Source organism: Nicotiana sylvestris, chromosome 8 (genome assembly GCF_000393655.2).
Source record: "Nicotiana sylvestris chromosome 8, ASM39365v2, whole genome shotgun sequence".
NCBI lineage: Eukaryota > Viridiplantae > Streptophyta > Magnoliopsida > Solanales > Solanaceae > Nicotiana > Nicotiana sylvestris.
In genome coordinates, this window is record NC_091064.1 from 205,723,091 (window position 1) to 205,743,402 (window position 20,312).

Below are 20,312 nucleotides of genomic sequence, written 5' to 3' on the forward strand. Positions count from 1 at the left end.
CATGGCACTTGAGAGTCGGCCTTTGAGGCTAGGATTGTTCACTGCTAGGCGTAATGTATGTAAATTGTTCTAGGTGTAAAGCGTTAGGGGAGATGGTTGAGTGGAGAAACCTTTAGAATGCATAGTTTGATTGCTCGAGGACTAACAATGAATTAAGTGTAGGGTGTTGATAATAGGCTAAATCTAGGTAATTTGGCGATTGTTTATGCTTCCACTTGATTATATTCCAATATCATAATATGGTTAATTGATGAAAAATAGGCTCTAATTGTGAATTGTATACATTTCAGGTTGAGGAACCTATGAGATGCCTTAAAAGTGTGATTGGAACCATTTTGGAGCAAGAAAGACTCCTCGGAGCTGAGTACGCTTGAAGACGAGGAAAAGAAACGATGAAACAGAAAACTGGACATGCGCGCCCAGGTGCGCGCCCGCGCTACTCTTAGCGCGTCCAAGACAGAATCCTCAGCCAACTAGCGCGGCCAGATGCGCGTCCAGGTGCGTGGTCGCACTAGTCCAAATTTCGAGAAGAATTATTTAGGGGCAAAATTGGAAATCTGGAGGAAAACCCACTTAACCTATATAAAGTCAAGCTCGCCCAAGGAAGTTTTAGGGGAGAGTCTAATGCAAGAAATAGAGAGGCAAGAGGCAAGGAGGAGATTTGACCATCAAGTTCTTCTTTTCTTCTCTTGGTTTTTGCTATTTGGGATGAAATTGAACCTATGTGTGATGAACACTAGTATGAGTAGCTAAAACCCATTGTTCTAGGGTCATGGGTGAAACATGAATGTTGTTGTTTGAAGTTTAATTTGACAAAGTTGGTTTATCATCTTGGGTTGTTTATTTAATTCTGCTTTTAATTATTTTGCTGAGTAGCTAACAGTGAAATACTATCTACGAATCTTTAGTTGAACTCGAAAGTGAGAACTTTAGATTGCATATAGAATTAAATAGAGCAAGTTCTTGAACCCGGGCCTTGGGGAACGGATTAGCAATTGGGATAGACATATACACAATTGTCTTGCTTGGTTGAAATACGGGAATTGTAAATGCATTCTTGTTAATCTTAATTCCATAGACATATAGGCATTGAGTTAACTTGAATAGGCGAGTAAGGACTCGACAGATTCTTATGAGTAACATTAACCCTGTCAATCAACAATCCAGGTAAATCGATTAGTCATTTTAAGCTAAGAACATAACACGATTGTTAATTAGCATGTGACCCTGGAATACCCTCTCCTATTATTTGTTACTCGGAAATGTTATTTGTTTGGTTAATTGCTCTAGTTAGATTATTGCTTGGTAATTAGGTAGTAAAACAATTACATCTCTATTTTGTGAAGAAAAAAACCTCTTGAATAGACAAATTCATTGAGTTTGAATTAGTCAACAGTTAATCATAAGTCTTCATGGGAACGATACTCTACGCACTACTCTATTACTTGACGGTCACGTACACTTGCGTGAGTATTTTTGGTCGCAACATATAGCATGCTACCAAGAATTCACAAACGACAAAATCACTGTCACCATTTTATTTCTTCTTCTTTTTTATGTGAAAAGTTTGAAATATGCGCTTAGACTAGACGCAAGAGGAAAATTGATTGATTTGGTAAAAACCAAAGTGTTGACCAGCGAAAAGGCAACCAAAAAAATAGTGTAAGAGCTAGTAATGCTGCCGATCCGCTTTAATTTATTGAGTTCATTCAATAAATTAAACTAACCTTAACATAATAGAGTAAAGAAAGGAATTCTTGACCTCATTAATTGTTACTGAAATCTGAAGGCAGAATAACTAGCTAATTATATTATTGTGAAGTAATGACGACTTAATTAATCAGTCAAATCTGTGTTATTGTCTAGTCTGTTTGGGAACAAGAACATGTTGCACGAGAGTCTTATACTCCCTCCGGTTCACAATAAGTATCCAATTTGTCTTTTCATTTTGGTTTTAAAATAAGTGTCCAGTTATGTAATCAAGAAGAATTCAATTTGTTTTTACAGAATAACCCCTATGTACATATTCCTAAAAAGTTTTCTTACTCCTCACATTAAATATTTAATTAGGCGTAGTTTAGTTATACTAGGTATTTTTGCATAGAATTTAGTATTTTCTTAACGGGCGTGCTAAAAGCAAATTGGACACTTATTGTTGTTTAACCAAAAATCTGAGTCTTTGGTCAAAGCTAAAAAGAAATTCGGGTTACTGATAATCAGGAGACAAAAATAAAATACTTTTGAGAACGATGGTAAAAACAAATAGATGTGTATTTCAATAAATTCTCAATAGTATTCCGTGTCCTTACAAATGATGATACTTCTTCCTTTTATAGATAATTCTAGGTAAAGGAATGAAGCCTTAGCTTTAATGATATAATCATGAGTAATAAATGACATTAAATATGCCGTTATACAATCATTCCTATTAAATACCAATTTTGTAACGTATCAAGTATTTAATAATAAATTTGGACTCCTTTCTGTCATCAGATCTTTGCCTTCAATGCCTTCTAATCCGTTGGCTGTAAATAATTTAAAGTGGTACGAGACTCGTATCTATACGTCGTCTCGTGCCTATTTAAATTCTTCTTCCCGTGGTTGTCTCCATCTGTGCCTCTTTAGTCAATTGTTGTGCCTTGACCATTTAACTAATCCACGTGTCATGCCACATCATCTTTAATATAAAGTCAGTTTTTTCCCAATACAGATAGTCCCCCCACTTTCCATTTTTTTATCAATTAAATAATTGGGAAGTGGATCTTTATGTAAAAGGAATTTTTGCCACAATTAATGCTCATGACAGTATTAACGTCTCAGCAGTCTTTTCCATTTAATGTTCTGCCCATGTGTCATTTTCTAATTGATTCCGCTATTCATACCCTTTTTCGAGACTTCTTCATTCTCACTATTTACGAAGTGATAGCTGCCTTTATTATAGGCTTTTCATCATTACACTTCTAAAGTTGACGGTTCCCATTTTACACATAACTTTGTCTTCCTTTGTCTTCTTCACAAATCTTCAGCACATACTTCCTTCTTAACAATGTCTTCTTCAAACCCTAACCGTAAAAAAGTTCCAATTCTAGATCAATTCCCCAACGCCCCTGTTAGACACAGAAGAGGCGGAGGAGGTAGGCTTCGAACAGGGTTAGAATCTACGCGAGGCGGCTCCTCTGGTTCTTCTTCAAGGAGTTCTATCCCAAAAGCCCCTTCTTCTAAAAGTAGGGAAATTCTTGATTCTTCTCAAGAACCCTCAGTTGATGATATAGTTCCCAGCGATTTGTCTTTTGAAAGTGACAAAACGTCTCTTCAAAAACAAATTAAAAATTTAGAAAGAGCCGATACTTACCCAACAATAGTAATCGAGCTTACAATCCCCACCATAAGAAGAGATTGTAACTGGAAGGATAGTCTCTGAATGTCAATTCCTTCCCCAAATCAAAGAATTTCCTCTTTTAGAAGTGGGTATTGTTCTGTTTACACTTACCCCTTCACTTTAGGTTTTAATCCTCCAATTGACTCAGTTATTCTCGATTTTTGTCGTTTCTTTACAATTTGTTTGGCCCAAATCGGTCCATTGGTGTGGAGAACAGTGGCTTGTTTGAGATATTTATCCTCCAAGGCCAATGTCAATTTCACCTTTTCTCACCTCATTCATCTATACCATCCTAACTTAATACGCCATGGGGTTTTTACCTTAACTGCAAGGAGCAAAAAAGTTTTGGTAAATCCTGAGGATGACAAAGATCGTGGATGGTATATCCGTTACGTTGCTGTCCGTACAGTGGACTTGATTGGCGAAACAAATATTCCCTTCCCTGAGAAGTGGAATTTTGAACGTAGGTTTCCTTTTATTTACCGTACCTACTTTTGAGAATTTCAAAAGAAAGTTGTTTTTAACCTCGTCCCTTCTTGGTTTTTTGTAGCAACCATGGGAGATGTGGAACCTATTCCCAACTTTCGTGGTTGGGTAGACTCACTTTTGAAGATTGCTTCTAGGGAGCAGAGAACTTGGAAATCAATTTCTTCCTTACATGGCTGGAAGGTCAAAACACATGGTATCCCCCTTTTTATATGAATTTTTTTTTACATGTTAAGCACTTTTTCCTCAACTTTAATCATGTATATCCATCCTTTAATCAGGATTTGGCATTAGAGGAATGACGGCTGAAGTAGCTATAGCCATTCGCATGTCTGCGAATGCTGCTCTTGATTTGGATAAGGCTCGAGCCTTGCTGCCTAAAAGGAAAGCTACAAAGGAAAGTTCTGAAGAAGAAGAGGAGGGTACCTCCCTAATTACCAGGCCAAGGGTCAGGAGACGAATAATCATTGATGATGAAATTGAAAACACTCCTGCTCGAACCTCCACCACCGAGCCTGTTTTGATTCATTCTGACGAGGACGCTGAACCAAGAGATAATAATGAGTCAATTCAGCATCTTTTTGACAGTGGTTTCGGGAGTGGCAAGCTCGGCCCTGTTTTTGATGAAGCTCCTCTTTCCTCATTTGTTCCTATTTCCTCCATTCCTCTGCCAACCGTAAGTATTTCTTTACCAGTTTTGACTACTTCCGTTCTTTTGCCAGTTTCTACCACTCCTATATCCGTTCCCTTGGCTGTTTCTACCGCACCTGCTTCCGCTCCTGCGTTGGTTTCTACATCTTTTCCTTCCATTCCTTCCATTGCTCCTCTTCCCTCTGTTCATCATACAGAGACAGGTTCTAGCAGTGGAAGTATGACTATGAGAAGTGTTACTTTGGAGGTTCCTGCCAATCATAGCCTCTTGAGGAAGACCGGTAGAGCCGATGTTTGGCTCGAACCTCTAATTGGAGATATCGAGAAGAAGAAGATGGAGAGCCATAGCTGCTTAACTCTGATGAATGACGTAGTTCATTCTACTTTGAAGGTATTTTTACCAACAAGTTTTTTTTTTAAATTATCTTCAATCCCTTATTTCTATGAGTTATCTCTGTAGGCTAACCTTATTGGCACGGAATTAATAGGAAGAATTTCCCTACTGGAAAGAAAAGCTCGTGAGTCTGAAAAGACTGTCCACGAGGCCGAAGAAATAGCTAGGGGAGCCCAGCTTGAAGCAACCAATTGGAAGGAGCAGTTCGAGAATGCTCAAGGGACCATAGAGGAGTTGCAAGAAGATAAAAATCTCCTGGAGCAGCAAAACCGTGGTTTAACTTCTGAACTGGCAACTGTCAAAGCCTCTTCAAGCCAATTGAAAAGAGACAAAGAGCTTTTGGAATGCTCTTTGTCAGAACAATTATCCAGGGCTAGTGAAGAAGTTAGGGAGCTGAAGGCACTTTTGGCTAGGAAGGAAGAATATGCAGGAGAGTTAGTGCAAAGCTTGACTCAAGCTCAGGCTGACTTACAGACTTCTTCTGACGAGATTCATGCCTTGAAGAGTTCTCATGCTTCTCTTGAAGCTTCCCTTGATTCCCATTTAGCTGAATATCAAATCTTAAAAAACGATCTTGCTATGTGGGAAAAGGAATATGGACTTCTAGAGGAAAATTTTAACATAGAGGTGAGTTGGGCTTTCCTGAAATCTCGTCGTGATGCTTTGACGGAAGCTGCTCAAGAAGGTTTTGACTTGCAGTCTGAACTGGCCAAAGTCGTAGATACCATCGAGAAAAGCCAACAGTCTACTGATACTCCTTCTCCTGCACTTGAAGTTCCTGGAACAGAAGAACTTTTAAATGAAGAAGTGAATACTGCAGCAATTGGGATTACAATTCCTGCTTCAGCTGAAAATGTTCCTGTTGCTGCTTCTTCAGAAGTTGCCACCGTGCCTGTGGCTGAAAGTGAAATTAATATTGCAACTTCTGATGTGCTAACCCCTTCAATTGGATGATGGTTTTATCCCTTAGTTTTTAAGGGATTTTTTGGTGAAAGTCCCCAGTTATCATAATGGGGCACTTGTATAAACCTTTATTGACTAAGTTTCTACTTAGTCTTTTTAATTATATTAAGAAGTTTTCGTTAGTACTTCAATGTGTTCTATTCTTGCCTTTTCCTTACTTATTTAGGACTTATAGAGTAGTTTAGCATTTTTATCCTTTGAAAATGCTTTATGATTCTTCTCATGACTTATTAACATGAGGCTTATAAAAGAGGGCCCTTTTATTTTATCGACACTTAATGAAGAAGACGTCTCAACTTCATAATGGTGTTATAATACGATGAAAGAAATAGGAATACACACGTTTTGTATGAAACAACTTTGGCAAGTTTTTATTCATAAACTTTAACAAGTGTTTGACTATTACATGTATTACAATACATCTACAACTTTCTCGTAATTGTTTTTCTTGTAACAGATTTGTGAATAACATAAAATAAACAAGGTTTTTCTTCATAACCTGTTTTAGTACATAGTCATGAGCCTATCTTTACATATTAAGAAGGGTTTGAGAGGTGACTTTGTTTATGAGTTTGAGAGATGACTCTGTTGTTCTCATGAATGCTGAAGTTTTCTCAACACTTGACTTCTATCGTTCGATATTCGTATCTGCATTTCTACACGTATCTGTGTACAATATTGTAGTCCCCCAAGTGTTTGAGCGGTGAAGTATGAAGCCTCAAACACTTGTTTATTTCTTTTACTTTAGCCCTTTTTCCTGAAACAGAAAAGATATGCGGGACCCGAAGGTGCGATTATAGATGAAGACCGCCTAACTCGTGTGTATTTCCATCAGATTAATTGTAACCCTGGGCTAGGAATTTAAGAATACTCCATTTTGCCTTGCAGGTTGTGACTCATCATTTGGCACGAGTTAGGATATTTTGCCTAGCATCTAAAATCGTTAGTAAAATATTAATAAACCAAGAGAGAAATTTTAACACGATGATACCTGACCGTAGGTACTTTCTCAAAAGTAGTATCGTGTCTCAGCTTCCAATAAGGACTTACTTACATAATAAATAGGAGATTGTTTACCTTGGTCCTCGCGGACTAAAACAGCACTTACTGCGACTTCAGATACGGCCAGATAAATGAGAAGTTTTTCCCCCACCTTCGGTTTTGCCAACAACGGTGGTTTTGACAAATAAGCTTTCAAATTTCTAAGGGCTTGTTGACAATCTTCATTCCATTCAAAATGATCTTGCTTTTTAAGTGCAGAGAAAAACTTAAAACACCTTTCCGAGGATTTGGAAATAAATCTCCCCAAAGCTGCAATTCTTCCCGTTAATCTTTGTACTTCCTTTTTATTAGTAAGTATATCCGGGATTTCTTCTATTGCTTTGATCTGAGAAGGATTCACTTCAATACCACGATTAGAAACAAGAAAACCCAAAAACTTACCTGATGCAACTCCAAATGCACATTTTTCTGGGTTGAGTTTCATATTAAATTTTCGCAAAATTTCAAAAGTAACAGATAGATGAGAAATATGATCATGAGATTGCTGGGTTTTGACGAGCATATCGTCTATATATACCTCCATTGTTTTCCCTAAATGTTCTTGGAACATTTTGGTGACCAACCTTTGATAGGTTGCCCCAGCATTTTTGAGGCCAAAGGGCATTACTTTATAACAGTAAGTCCCCCTGTCTGTGATGAAAGAAGTTTTTTCTTCATCACCAGGATCCATTTTAATTTGATTATATCCTGAGTATGCATCTAAAAAACTTAAAAGTTCATGACCTGCGGTTGCATCAATTAGTTGGTCTATATGCGGTAAGGGAAAGGAATCTTTTGGACAGGCTTTATTTAAATCGGTATAATCTACACAAACACGCCACTTACCATTTTTCTTGGGTACAACCACCGTGTTAGCTAACCAAGTAGGATATTTTACCTCACGGATTGATCCGATTTTTAATAATTTTTGGACTTCATCCTGAATCACCTGGTTCTTGAAAGCACCTTGTTTCCGTTTCTTTTGCTTTATTGGTGTGAAAGAAGGGTCCTCATTGAGTTTGTGAGTCATCACATTTGGTGGTATCCCTGTCATATCAGCGTGGGACCAAGCAAAGCAGTCTAAGTTAGCTTTTAAAAATTCGATTATCATACCTCGCATGTTCGTGCTTAAATTGGCCCCGACATAAACCTTCCGTTCAGGCCATTGATCAAATAACATCACTGCCTCAAGCTCTTCAATTGTCGTTTTGATGCTTTCATTTTCTTCAGGTTCTTGAATTGTGTCAGGTCTTGAGTCCAAATCCGTCTTTTCTTGTTCAGTTGAAGTTTGATCATTTTTACCTTCAACTGTTTCCTGTAATTGCTACTTTTCTTTATTTTCGGCGCTCGTACTTGTTACAGTGTTGACACTTTTAGCCATCTGCTGATCCCCACGAATTTGGCAAATTCCCCATGGTGATGGGAATTTAATAACCTGATGTAGAGTTGATGGGACAGCGTCCATATCGTGTATCCATGGTCTCCCCATGATCATATTGTAGGTCATTTCCATATCAACTACCTGAAATTTAGTTTCCTTCACAACACCCATAGCAAAAGTTGTTAGAAATACCTCACCTTTTGTTACTACACTTGAATTGTCGAAGCCTGACAAGGTGTGCGCCTTGGGTATCATTTTGTCTTCAGCTTGCATTTCTCGTAGTACCCTTAGTAATATAATATTTACAGAACTCCCTGGATCAATCAAAACTCGTTTTACATTAGTATCATGTACAAGTAAAGATATTACCAGTGCGTCATTATGTGGAGTTGTCACTCCTTCGGTATCTGCGTCATCGAACGAAACACTTTCATTTTCAAGGACCTGCCGCACCTGTTTACCGTGTGTAATCGTTACCTTAGAAACCTTGTTGGAGGCTGTGTAGGTTACGCCATGAATATCTTCTCCCCCGCTTATGACATTCACTGTCCTCTTGGGTGAAGGAGGTTGTGGTGGCTCTTGTCTATTTTTCATATAAGCTTGTTTTCCTTTCTCACTAAATAACTCAGTGAGGTATCCTTGCTTCAATAAATGATCCACTTCACTCTGCAGGAATCTACATTCTGAAGTTTTGTGCCCGTGATCGTTGTGAAATTCGCACCAATGATCCGGATTGCGTCTACTTATATTTGACCGCATCTCTTTTGGCGACCGTACCTTATCTCTCATGCTTCTTAAAACAACTACGAGCTCGGAGGTAGAGACATTAAAATTATATCCACCGAATCGTGCCTTTAAACTTCTGTCATCATCTCGTGATTCTTGTCTGTTCCGATCATTCCTGAACTTTGAAGAAGAGCCAGAATCCCGGTTCCTCGATTTTTGATCATATTGCTGGCTATCTTGTTTCGACCGTAGGTCCTTTCTTGCGGGTCCCATATATGGATCGTACCTGTTTTTACCTGATCTTTTTTCGGTTTCTGACCTTCGGGTACCGCCCCTTTCTTCATGATGGAGCTTAGGTACGGTATCTTCTTCGATTCGCAGCTTCGTGCTATACCTGTTGTAAACATCATTCCATGTGGTTGCAGGAAATTCTCGAAGACTTTCTTTGAGTCGTCTCGTGGCTTCAGAACTTTTGTCATTTAAATTACTTGCAAAAGCTATAGCAGCCCAATTGTCAGGCACACGAGGTAGAGTCATTCTTTCACGCTGGAATCTATCAACGAAGTTTCTAAGCAACTCCGAATCCCCTTGTTTGATTTTGAAAATATCTTCCATCCTTTTCTCAACCTTTTGTGCTCCCGAATGTGCTTTAATAAAAGAATCTGCAAGCTCAGCAAAAGAATTAATAGAATTTTCAGATAAAAGAGAATACCAGGTTAATGCACCCTTGGTGAGTGTTTCTCCAAATTTCTTGACCAATACTGATTCAATTTCTTGTTTGGTCAAGTCGTTGCCTTTTACGCCGGTTGTAAATGCAGTCACGTGGTCACGTGGGTCTGTAGTACCATCATATTTCGGGATGTCAGGCATTTTGAACTTTTTCGGAATTGGAAGGGGAGCAGCACTAGGCTTCCATGGTTGTTGTGAGTATTTGTCCATGTCTACTCCTTTTATTACAGGTGGAACTCCAGGGATTTGTTCAATACGCTCATTTTGTTCCTTAAGCTGTTTCTGCAAGGTTAGTACTAAATTTTGCAAATACGAATTATTTAAATTACCTGGTCCCCCTTCTTGTGGTTCACTGGGGGTTGCTCCGTTTCCAGAATTATCAAGACCAGAACGGGGGTTCTCCAATGTATTATTATTAGGAGTTGGTGTAGGTGGCGCAGCAGGCAATCGACTAACAAGTGCCTGAAGAGCTTTGCCGACCTGTGCATCAATTAGCTTTTGCAAAGCTTCAGTTGTAACTCCTTCAAAATGTTCAGATTGCTCTTGTTGATCAGCACGGGATTCAGTAACAGGAGTGCCTTCACGAGATTGACGTGGTGAATTTAGAGGAGAGGGAACCACGTTATCTTGATTTTGATGTATTTGATTCTCATGGTTTCCCAATGTGTTATTACTATTGTTGTCGGCGTTGTTGTTTGACATGGTGACGACAATAGATAAGATATAGCTTAAAAGGAAAGATTATCAGATTCCCGGTAACGGAACCAATTTGTTTAACCAAAAATCTGAGTCTTTGGTCAAAGCTAAAAAGAAATTCGGGTTACTGATAATCAGGAGACAAAAATAAAATACTTTTGAGAACGATGGTAAAAACAAATAGATGTGTATTTCAATGAATTCTCAATAGTATTCCGTGTCCTTACAAATGATGATACTTCTTCCTTTTATAGATAATTCTAGGTAAAGGAATGAAGTCTCGGCTTTAATGATATAATCATGAGTAATAAATGACATTAAATATGCCGTTATACAATCATTCCTATTAAATACCAATTTTGTAACGTATCAAGTATTTAATAATGAATTTGGACTCCTTTCTGTCATCAGATCTTTGCCTTCAATGTCTTCTAATCCGTTGGCTGTAAATAATTTAAAGTGGTACGAGACTCGTATCTATACGTCGTCTCGTGCCTATTTAAATTCTTCTTCCCGTGGCTGTCTCCATCCGTGCCTCTTTAGTCAATTGTTGCGCCTTGACCATTTAACTAATCCACGTGTCATGCCACATCATCTTTAATATAAAGTCAGTTTTTTCCCAATACAATTGTGAACAGGAAAGAGTACTAATTTAGAATTAAATTTGTTTTATTATTGTTAATGTCCGCGTTACTCGCATGAGCATTTGACAAGTTGCAGAGTGGCGGACAAACGAGCACAACTGAATCACCATTATTATTTTTTGACAAATCAACTTAATTTTTTGTTGTTGAATTTGACGGATGAATAGTACATTGAAAATAACACAATTTTTCCACAATTCATAGGATAGGATATATGTCTCTATCTCTTAATGACTACGGGGTTTGGACCACAAGAAAATTAATTAGACACTGGGGCAAGCCAAGCTCTTCTAGGACATGTACTCTACCTCCTAACTAAATCAATGTTCTTTGGAATCACACTAAGTCACAAATTTCCAGGGGAGGATGCACCGACACCTAAGCAGTGTCATCGCTTCGTCGAAATATTTTTCTAGATATACAAAAAGAAAAATCTGAAAAACGGTATACAACAACAATAATATATTCAGTGTAGTCTCACAAATAGGATTTGGGGAAGGTAGAATATATGCAAACCTTACTCTTGCCTTTAAAAAGGTTAAAAAGCTGTTTTCGGTGGACCCTCGACTCAGAAATTTGGAAAACAACAAACAAACAAAAATACTACTACTAATAAACAAGTGACACTGCTTAACGTTAAACTTGCCTTGATTAACCTATCCATCATCATCCTTTTCAGTTTGCACCGTTGTAGTAAGTGAATTGCTACTTTTTCCTTCATTCTCTCTTTTTTTTTTTTTTTTTCTTTTTATAAATTTTACTTTTTAGTAGTTAGAAATTCTTAAACTTGTTTTACTTTATTTATGAGTATTCTAATTTGTAATTCTGCTTAAAGTTGAATAGAAATTCTATCCTATAACATCTTCCAAGCCAATAAGTCGGAATAACATGTACATCGCAAAGTGAAAGAGTTGATTAAAATTCCTTAAATGACTATGGTGCAATAAGAAGCGCATATCAAAAGATCATTTTTAAGCTCCAAATTGCAAAAATTTTAATGGTGAATTGTATCGCGGTATTGAAAAGGTCATTTGTTTACTTTTTTAAATATCACACCACTTTAAAAAAAAACTTGCATATGCCACCATAGGTTTCACTATTCTGTGCAATAAAAGCACATCTTTTACACCCACTTTTGATGCAATATTTAATTACACGAGGCCATACTTTTGTATTCCATGTACATAAAGATAGTTTTAGGCAAGGATCCATGGTAGATTAAAAAAATTCAAAATATTATATTACGGCAATACAATATAACTGTGCGAAATCGCATTTAGACAATCAGCGCTTCAAAGACTAGCATCGCTAGATGCTTAGGTACGAAGCAATTTTATCTGAACATAACAATATAATTGAGTAAATGTCTAAAGAAGTTGTAACGAAAATTGCATGTTATAGAAAGCTTCTAACACCACCTCCTCATCCTGTTATTCTTTCACGATATATGTGTATTTAATAGAAAGCAGTTACACACAACTAGTAAGGTGTTTTGAAATATATTTTCCTGAAAAATTAAATGTTTGGTGGGAAAGTGAAAAATAATTTCTAAAGAAACAGATTTATTAATGATTGATAATAATATTAGCAAATAGCAGTTTGATGAGATAATTTATACTAAAGATTGATAGTAATATCTAATTGTTGGTTACAAATATGATATATGAAGTTAAGAGTTAAAAACTATTTACTATTGTGAAGGAAAAATAGCTTCCACCAAAAGTAGTAGAAGTATTTTTCTCCTATTGGTTGGGAAAAATATTTGTTTTAAAAAAATATTTTGTAGCAACCAAACATAGGAAATGACTTATTTTCTTGAATACATTTTTGAAAAATATAAAATACTCGGTGAAGTGTACCTCAAAACTTTGGTAGCGAGCAAGACAATTACCTGATTCAATAATGGAACAATGAAGAGTCAAGCAAGGAAAGCCAGACCCAAAGACCAACTAATTATTAAAAAATAGATTCTAGTTCTTTTCAATATCGGTAAGTTAACTAATTTTTTCTTCTTATGTATGTAATTGACTATACTTCATAATTAATGTACTTGAAAAGAAGTAAACAATATTCACCTTGAAATGTTAAATATCAAACCAACTTAACCAACTCAGCAAGTCCAAGTGACCAAAATACTACGCACCGACGAATTGACCAATTCCTTTAGCTAATTAGCTTAACAGAAGAATATATAAAGTAACGATTACTTTTTCTCAAAGGCAACATGTTCTAAGCAGGCCCAGAGAAGTCTGCATTTTCACATCAACAAGAAATATTGATGATGATGCTCAGATTAAATTTCCCTGTGTAACAATTTCTTCGTTGTCACAATCAATGATTTTCAATTTTTGTTATTGCCCTAGAAACTAGACTAATATACGAGTAGCTCTACAAAACACCAGCCAGTCTAGGCAGCTTTCTAGTTAGAATTAAGTTATATGCACAGTAAAAGTTTTATATACTAAACAGTGAAAAAAGGTGAGATTTTTATATAATAATTAATTGTCTTATAAATAATTGAGTGTGTGCGTAAGACTCCATAAGGGTTTTCAGCTATATATGCATTGAAAATATAATGAATTTTAACACCATTGCTGCAATTTAACCAATTATGAAAAATTATACATTCTACTTTAGGGTATGATATCATATTATTATGTTATTGCAAATACCGTAACTTGATAATAAAATGATAGTGTACGTTGATATAGTAACTTGAGAAATTAATTAAAAATAGGTTACGCCTTATTAAATTAAAGTAATAATAAACAATTTACACTATTTATGCGTGTAACTTGATCAGTCCAAGGAAGCTGGAAGTAGGAAGATGCGTCGGTGGAATCTGTTCACACGCGCCGTTCAAATGGCTTTTAGATGGGCAATAGGCCGCTATCTCCGCCGGCTACCACCGCATCAGCACTGAGTCAGCATTCGGAGGGAGGTGTCACTGCCACCTCACTAACTTGTCAGTTAGTCCAAAACTTTTGCGCGGGGTCCATCAAGTGCGGTTAGTCCACATCTGAATTGTGGACACGTCAACTACGTCAACGTCGTCGTTTTAAATAATTTAAATCAAATCAATCAATGATTGTCTCTTTTTTCTTTTGTCCTCTATAGAGATGACAACGTTTTACCTCGTGTATCCGAGGTGGCTACATGAACCGGAGTTGCAATATTACTTTCTTAGCCAGCAAGAAAATAGATCCAAATTCGTATTTAATTTGAAATTGTCAAGACTTATGTTGTGCCAATTGTGCAAAACTTTTTAATAGACAATTAGAATATATACGCACTTTTTTTTAATTCATATCCGTATTTGATACTATTATTAAAATTTTGCGGATCTATCAAAAACAGTCTTTTTATCTATAGTAGGTAGGGGTAAGGTCTGAATACCTATTATATTATCCTTCCTGTATAGGTCAAAATCTGACCACAGTAGTTGACCCAGCTGGGATCCCGCTTAAGTGGCGGGATAGCGAGAGACACCACGACCTACTTCAGTCCAAGCACCAACAGTGTACGTTAAGTTAAAAGTAATACTCAAGTAACAACAAAAAAGATCGTAGCGTGAAGATGCATCAGCCAGAGAATATAGCAAGGGTCCCAGAACTATATATAGAGGGGGAATTCTCGAATAAGGGGTTTTTTTTTTCTTCTTTTTCTCTCTATTTTCTCTATCAATTTCTTTCCAAAAAGGAGGCAAAATGAATCATCCTCTCTGTCTCGTGAAATAGGGCAAACATAAATAAAGATTGATCATTCCTATGTTGTTTTATTCATTATTTTCCGATTCATCTTCAGATCTGGAGTTTATTATGCTTGGCCAAGATTTACCTCATCATTATTATTAATTGTTTTAATCAAAAAGGTTTTGATGTCTTTTGGTCAAACAATTTGGCGTCGTCTGTGGGGATTTCTTAGTCAAATTTCCTAGTCTCTTCCAGGTGAAAAAACGAAAACATAATCACCCACCAAAAAGAGCGATAAGTAAACCTCACGTGCTAATCTAGATCATGATTCTACATACAAGCAGAAGTTACAACCAACATCCTCCCACACACACCGGGCGGTCCATGAACAAGCTAAGACGAGCCCAACCCACGTGGAGCTAGAGCACGAAAAAGAGGGGGAAAGAGAGCTGAATACGACCACCGAATTTAGCACCACCCCATCAACCATTTAAGCGTCAGGCAAAGCGAGCAATGCCATAGATCCACCCTCATTCACCAACTCATCGGATCGGGGTAAGGAAAAATTTTGGCTCACCTTCCGTTGTTTGTTCAAACAGGAATACAAGTGTCGCGCGAGCAAGGGAACATCTTAACTAGAGAATGGGAAACTACTACAAAATAATTGAAAATATCGCTCACCTGACACTTCAACTTTTAGAAAATGATGTCCCTTAAGTCGTACTTTCTCTCCCTTACCCAGGAGTTGTCCCAACATGGTCTTCCCAGGGAGTTTTGGACCGAATCAATAAAGGGGACGTCACCGAGTTCGAAGTATAATTCATCGCCCTGCCTGCCAATGACATCTCCAGACCGTAAAGCAAAAGGACTAGACGAGGAAACTCCAATATATGCATGAAACGAACGTGAGCAAAATAGCAACGTTCTAAACCCTCCGACATTATACTCTCCGATGCAAACAAAATCAAGCAAATTGGGCCTCACCCAGGAAACACAGAGGTTGAGCAAAATTGGGACTCCTCCATAGGATACCCAAAACTCCCAAAAAAAAAACTGGGACTCCGGACGGGTTAACATGTCGACAAAAGTTCGAAATAACACCCTTAAGGCCAAGGGCCATCGCCAAAAAGAAGAGTTCGACCTCGATCGAACAACGACGAATTAACATTTCGACAAAAGTTTGAAATAACATCCTTAAGGCCAAGGGCCATCGTCAAAGAGAAGTGTTCGACCTCGATCGAACAACGATGGGTTAACATTTTGACGAAAGTTCGAAGTAACACCCTTAAGGCCAAGGGCCATTGCCAAAGAGAAGAGTTCGACCTCGATCGAACAATGACGGGTTAACATTTCGACGAAAGTCCGAAATAACACCCTTAAGGCCAAGGGCCATCGCCAAAGAGAAGAGTTCGACCTCGATCGAACAATGACGGGTTAACATTTAAACAAAAGTTCGAAATAACACCCTTAAGGCCAAGGGCCATCGCCAAAGAGAAGAGTTCGACCTCGATCGAACAACGACGGGTTAACATTTCGGCGAAAGTTCGAAATAACACTCTTAAGGCCAAGGGCCATCGCCAAAGAGAAGAGTTCGACCTCGATCGAACAACGACATGTTAACATTTCGACAAAAGTTCGAAATAACACCCTTAAGGCCAAGGGCCATCGCCAAAGAGAAGAGTTCAACCTCGATCGAACAATGACGGGTTAACATTTTGATGAAAGTTCGAAATAACACCCTTAAGGCCAAGGGCCATCGCCAAAGAGAAGAGTTCGACCTCGATTGAACAACGACGGGTTAACATTTCGACGAAAGTTTGAAATTACACCCTTAAGGCCAAGGGCCATCGTCAAAGAGAAGAGTTCGACCTCGCTCGAACTATAACGGGTTAATATTTGGAAAAGCTCAAAATAACACCTTTACGGCCAAGGGTCGTTGCCAAAAAAACGAGTTTGACCTCGTTCGAACTACAACGTGTTAATACGTTGACCAACCCAAAATAACACCTTTACGGCCAAAGAGCCATCACAAAAGGAAAAATTCGAGCTCGATAATGCCTTTGCAGATGTCGGCCACCGTCGCACCTTTTTTCCTCCCTTCTTATTGAAAAATTGACTTCACTACAAACTCTAAGTTCGACCTTGCTCAGATATGTGTATAAAAATAAAAAGAAAAAGCAATTTCGCCCGAGTCAACGAAAGTTTGAACCCACACGAATGACTCAAGTCAAGACTAACTTCATCCAAAACAACGAAATTGTATCAACTCAGTTGAGTCAAAGACAAATCTGCTTAGAGCAATAAGCCACCAAGTCAATTCCGCCCCAAATAGGTGAATCAAATGGGACTCCATTAGGACTCACGATGAAGTCCCCCTCAGTCCGGTTAAAATTGGTTCCCCTGAAAAATCAGGAATCCACCATGCAAAGATCCGAAACTTTACTCCAAAGATATGTAAAACAAAGGGGGGAAAGAAACGAAGGACGTACGACAATGAAAGCTCCTTTATTTAAACAGTTGTGCAAATAGCCGCAGGACACACATGGCTAAAATTGGTCCAGTACAAGGTTAAAAAATATAGTGACAACAACAAACAAAAAAAACAACAAAGATAACTTTTCACTCGGCACCATCACCGTTGTCCTCCTCATTGATGTCTCCAAGAAACTCCCCCTCAACATCAACATCCTCGTCAGCCTCCGACGTCACGGGATCATAACCACAGTTAACACGAGCCTCTCGTGCCTTCGCCCGAGCTCCTTCATAAGCAGCCTCAAAAACATTGCCTGCCACCCACAAACTCTTGTATATGTCCCACTAACCTTTGGCATGAACCCAGAGTTCATTTAAATGGCGAGGAACAGCGACAGAGGTAGATTCAACTTGGGCCAACAATTGTGCCTTTTCGGCCTCAAGATCAGCGACCCAATCTCCCAAAGTTGAGGCTTCTCGGTCAATGTCACCAATACGCTCTTCGAGCCTCGCCTTCCTGAGCATTGTCGTCGCCCTCTCAGACTCCTTCTCAGATTTAAGGACATAGATAGCATCCTCTAAAGCTGCCGCTTTGGCCGACGCCCAGGCACTCTCGATACTCTCCAACTCAGAGACCTTTCTCTCCAGCTCGGCTAATTTCCCCATCCACTCTATACTCAAAGTCTCGACTCTGACTGCATTAAGGTCCAATTCGAACTACAACGACTGCACATTCGCCTGAAGATGCTCACACTCTGTGGCGGCCCCTTTGCCCAATTCAAGTCCTTCGTCCTTTGCACGAAGTTGCTCCTCGAGCATGCTATTCTTGTGAATAGCTTGCATCAAATCTTGATCTCTGTTCTCCAGTTCCTCGCCAAGGGATTGATTACTAGCGTTCGCCCTCAAACATTCATGCATCTCACGACACTTGTTGCGGTAGCGCCAACAATTATCCAACATCATCAGGAAAATTATGGCCCAGGTGTCAGCCCGACGAGCACTCTCAATCTCCACCATGTGCGTCTGAAAGACAAAAAGATTGGTTAAGGCCAAGGTCGCCAAAGACCAAAAAAGCACAAAAGAAAGGAGAAAACTTACCCTCAGGCCCATAGCGGCCACTTCATGCATCAAATTAACGTCACGGACGTCCTAGAGAGCCTCGCTCTCGGCAGCAAAACACAAAAGGTCAAACTACGGTACCAGGTCTTCTGTATCCCCAGGAGGTTAATATCCGATGAGTATACAGGAGGGGCCTCCCGCATGTACCACTGTACCAGTAAGGCCCTCTTCAAACATCCTGATGTCATCAAGATCAAGATCAAACTCAGATTCGTAGTCATCGACCACGATGCCTTTTCCCCTCTCTACGGCCGAAAAAGAAGCACGACCTGGTCCGGAAGATGAAGGTCCAACCAAAGTAACAGCAGCGGCCTCAGGGCTCCGACTACCCATCGCAGTAGTCTGTTGGTCACTTATAACGGCCAAAGTTTCTGTCGACGGGTTGGTCACGGTGACCGGCTATACCTCTGCAGATGGGTTAGCATCGTTCCCCGTCTCAGACTCCTTCAAGGGGATGCCGCCCTCTAAACATACCATGGCTGAAGGGAACGTTACGGACTCCACTCGTCGTCTCTTGGACGGCCCCTCACCATCCTCAACACAGGAAGACTCCCCCGTTGGGCAGATAGTAGAAGTCAGAGCCCCAAATTGAGGAATAGTTTTCGTGCATACGGCCATGGCTGCAGATTCAACTGGAGTAGCCCTTGCCATAGGTCGGGCAGCAGGCCTCGGTACGTGCCGAGTAGAGGATATCGGCTGACGAAATGCAAGTGAAGGATCCCTCGCCCTTCGTACTCTCCCTGCTAACGATAAACATCATATAAGCAACAAATCCAAATTGCAAAATAAAAACAAAGACTGCGGTAAAGCTACTTACCAGTAAGGGACTTACGTCTATATTTCTCGTAGAAGGACGACACATTCGTGAACTCCCGCCGTATGAGGAAGAATGACATTCACCCATTTGCGGATATCATCAACAGGCATCGGGGGTAGTCTCGCGACTACAAAACTAAAAATAGTTCAATACCTCCCAAAGAAAAGCGGTCAACTATCATTCTGACCAAAGATACAAAGACTTACGTGCGAAGTTCCATCTCTTAGGGAATCCTGCAGGATCCGTCACAAGGTGCTCGGTCATGTCATGCCCCAACCTCGGGAGGCACGACCGGCGCTCAATCGAGTGAACACAATTGAGCAAGCCATTTTAACAAGTTCTACCTAGCTTAATACGATTAAGAAACCATGCTTTCATTTATTTAGACAATAGCAAAATCGTACATTCAACATTGTTGATTCATTTTATATCACAACCTTAAACCGTAGTTAAGTTTTCAAGATTCCATACAGTTACAATTTAGAGAAACAAGATTTTAAGATTTCAACCTAGTTTATAGACTCGTCTAACACCCGTACATAACCCACACAAACGTCTACGGAGCCTCTATGGATACAAAAGACAAATTATAACAACGCCGGCAACAAGGCCCCGGCTATACCTCAAAGGTGGAAGTCTACAACAAAAGATATACAAGATAACCTCTTTAAGGAGGAAGGGGCTCACCAATACTTTGATAGGAGGACACTCCGCTACGCGCGATCGGCATTGTCCGCTACGGAGCCACCTACATTCATTTAAAAATGTAGCGCCCCCGGCAAAAAGGGACGTTAGTACCATGGAATAGTACTAGTATGTATAACTAAACACCATCTAGTTAGAAAGAACTTTCATACAAGAATAAGGAAATCACAAGTATAACTCAAACACTTTAAATGATCACAACATTATCAAATAAAAGAATCATACAATTTTTACATCATTTTCCCATAGCTTTTAGTTTTGGGGCATTTCATACTGTTTATCATTGTTCACAATACCACCGCTATCTTGAGCGGAGTCTGATCTCGACCTGATTGGCTAGGTTGCCTCATTTGATATATACACTTCGAACACAAATACAATACCACTATGTGTGCGGCATGGCGTTCCATCAATCAT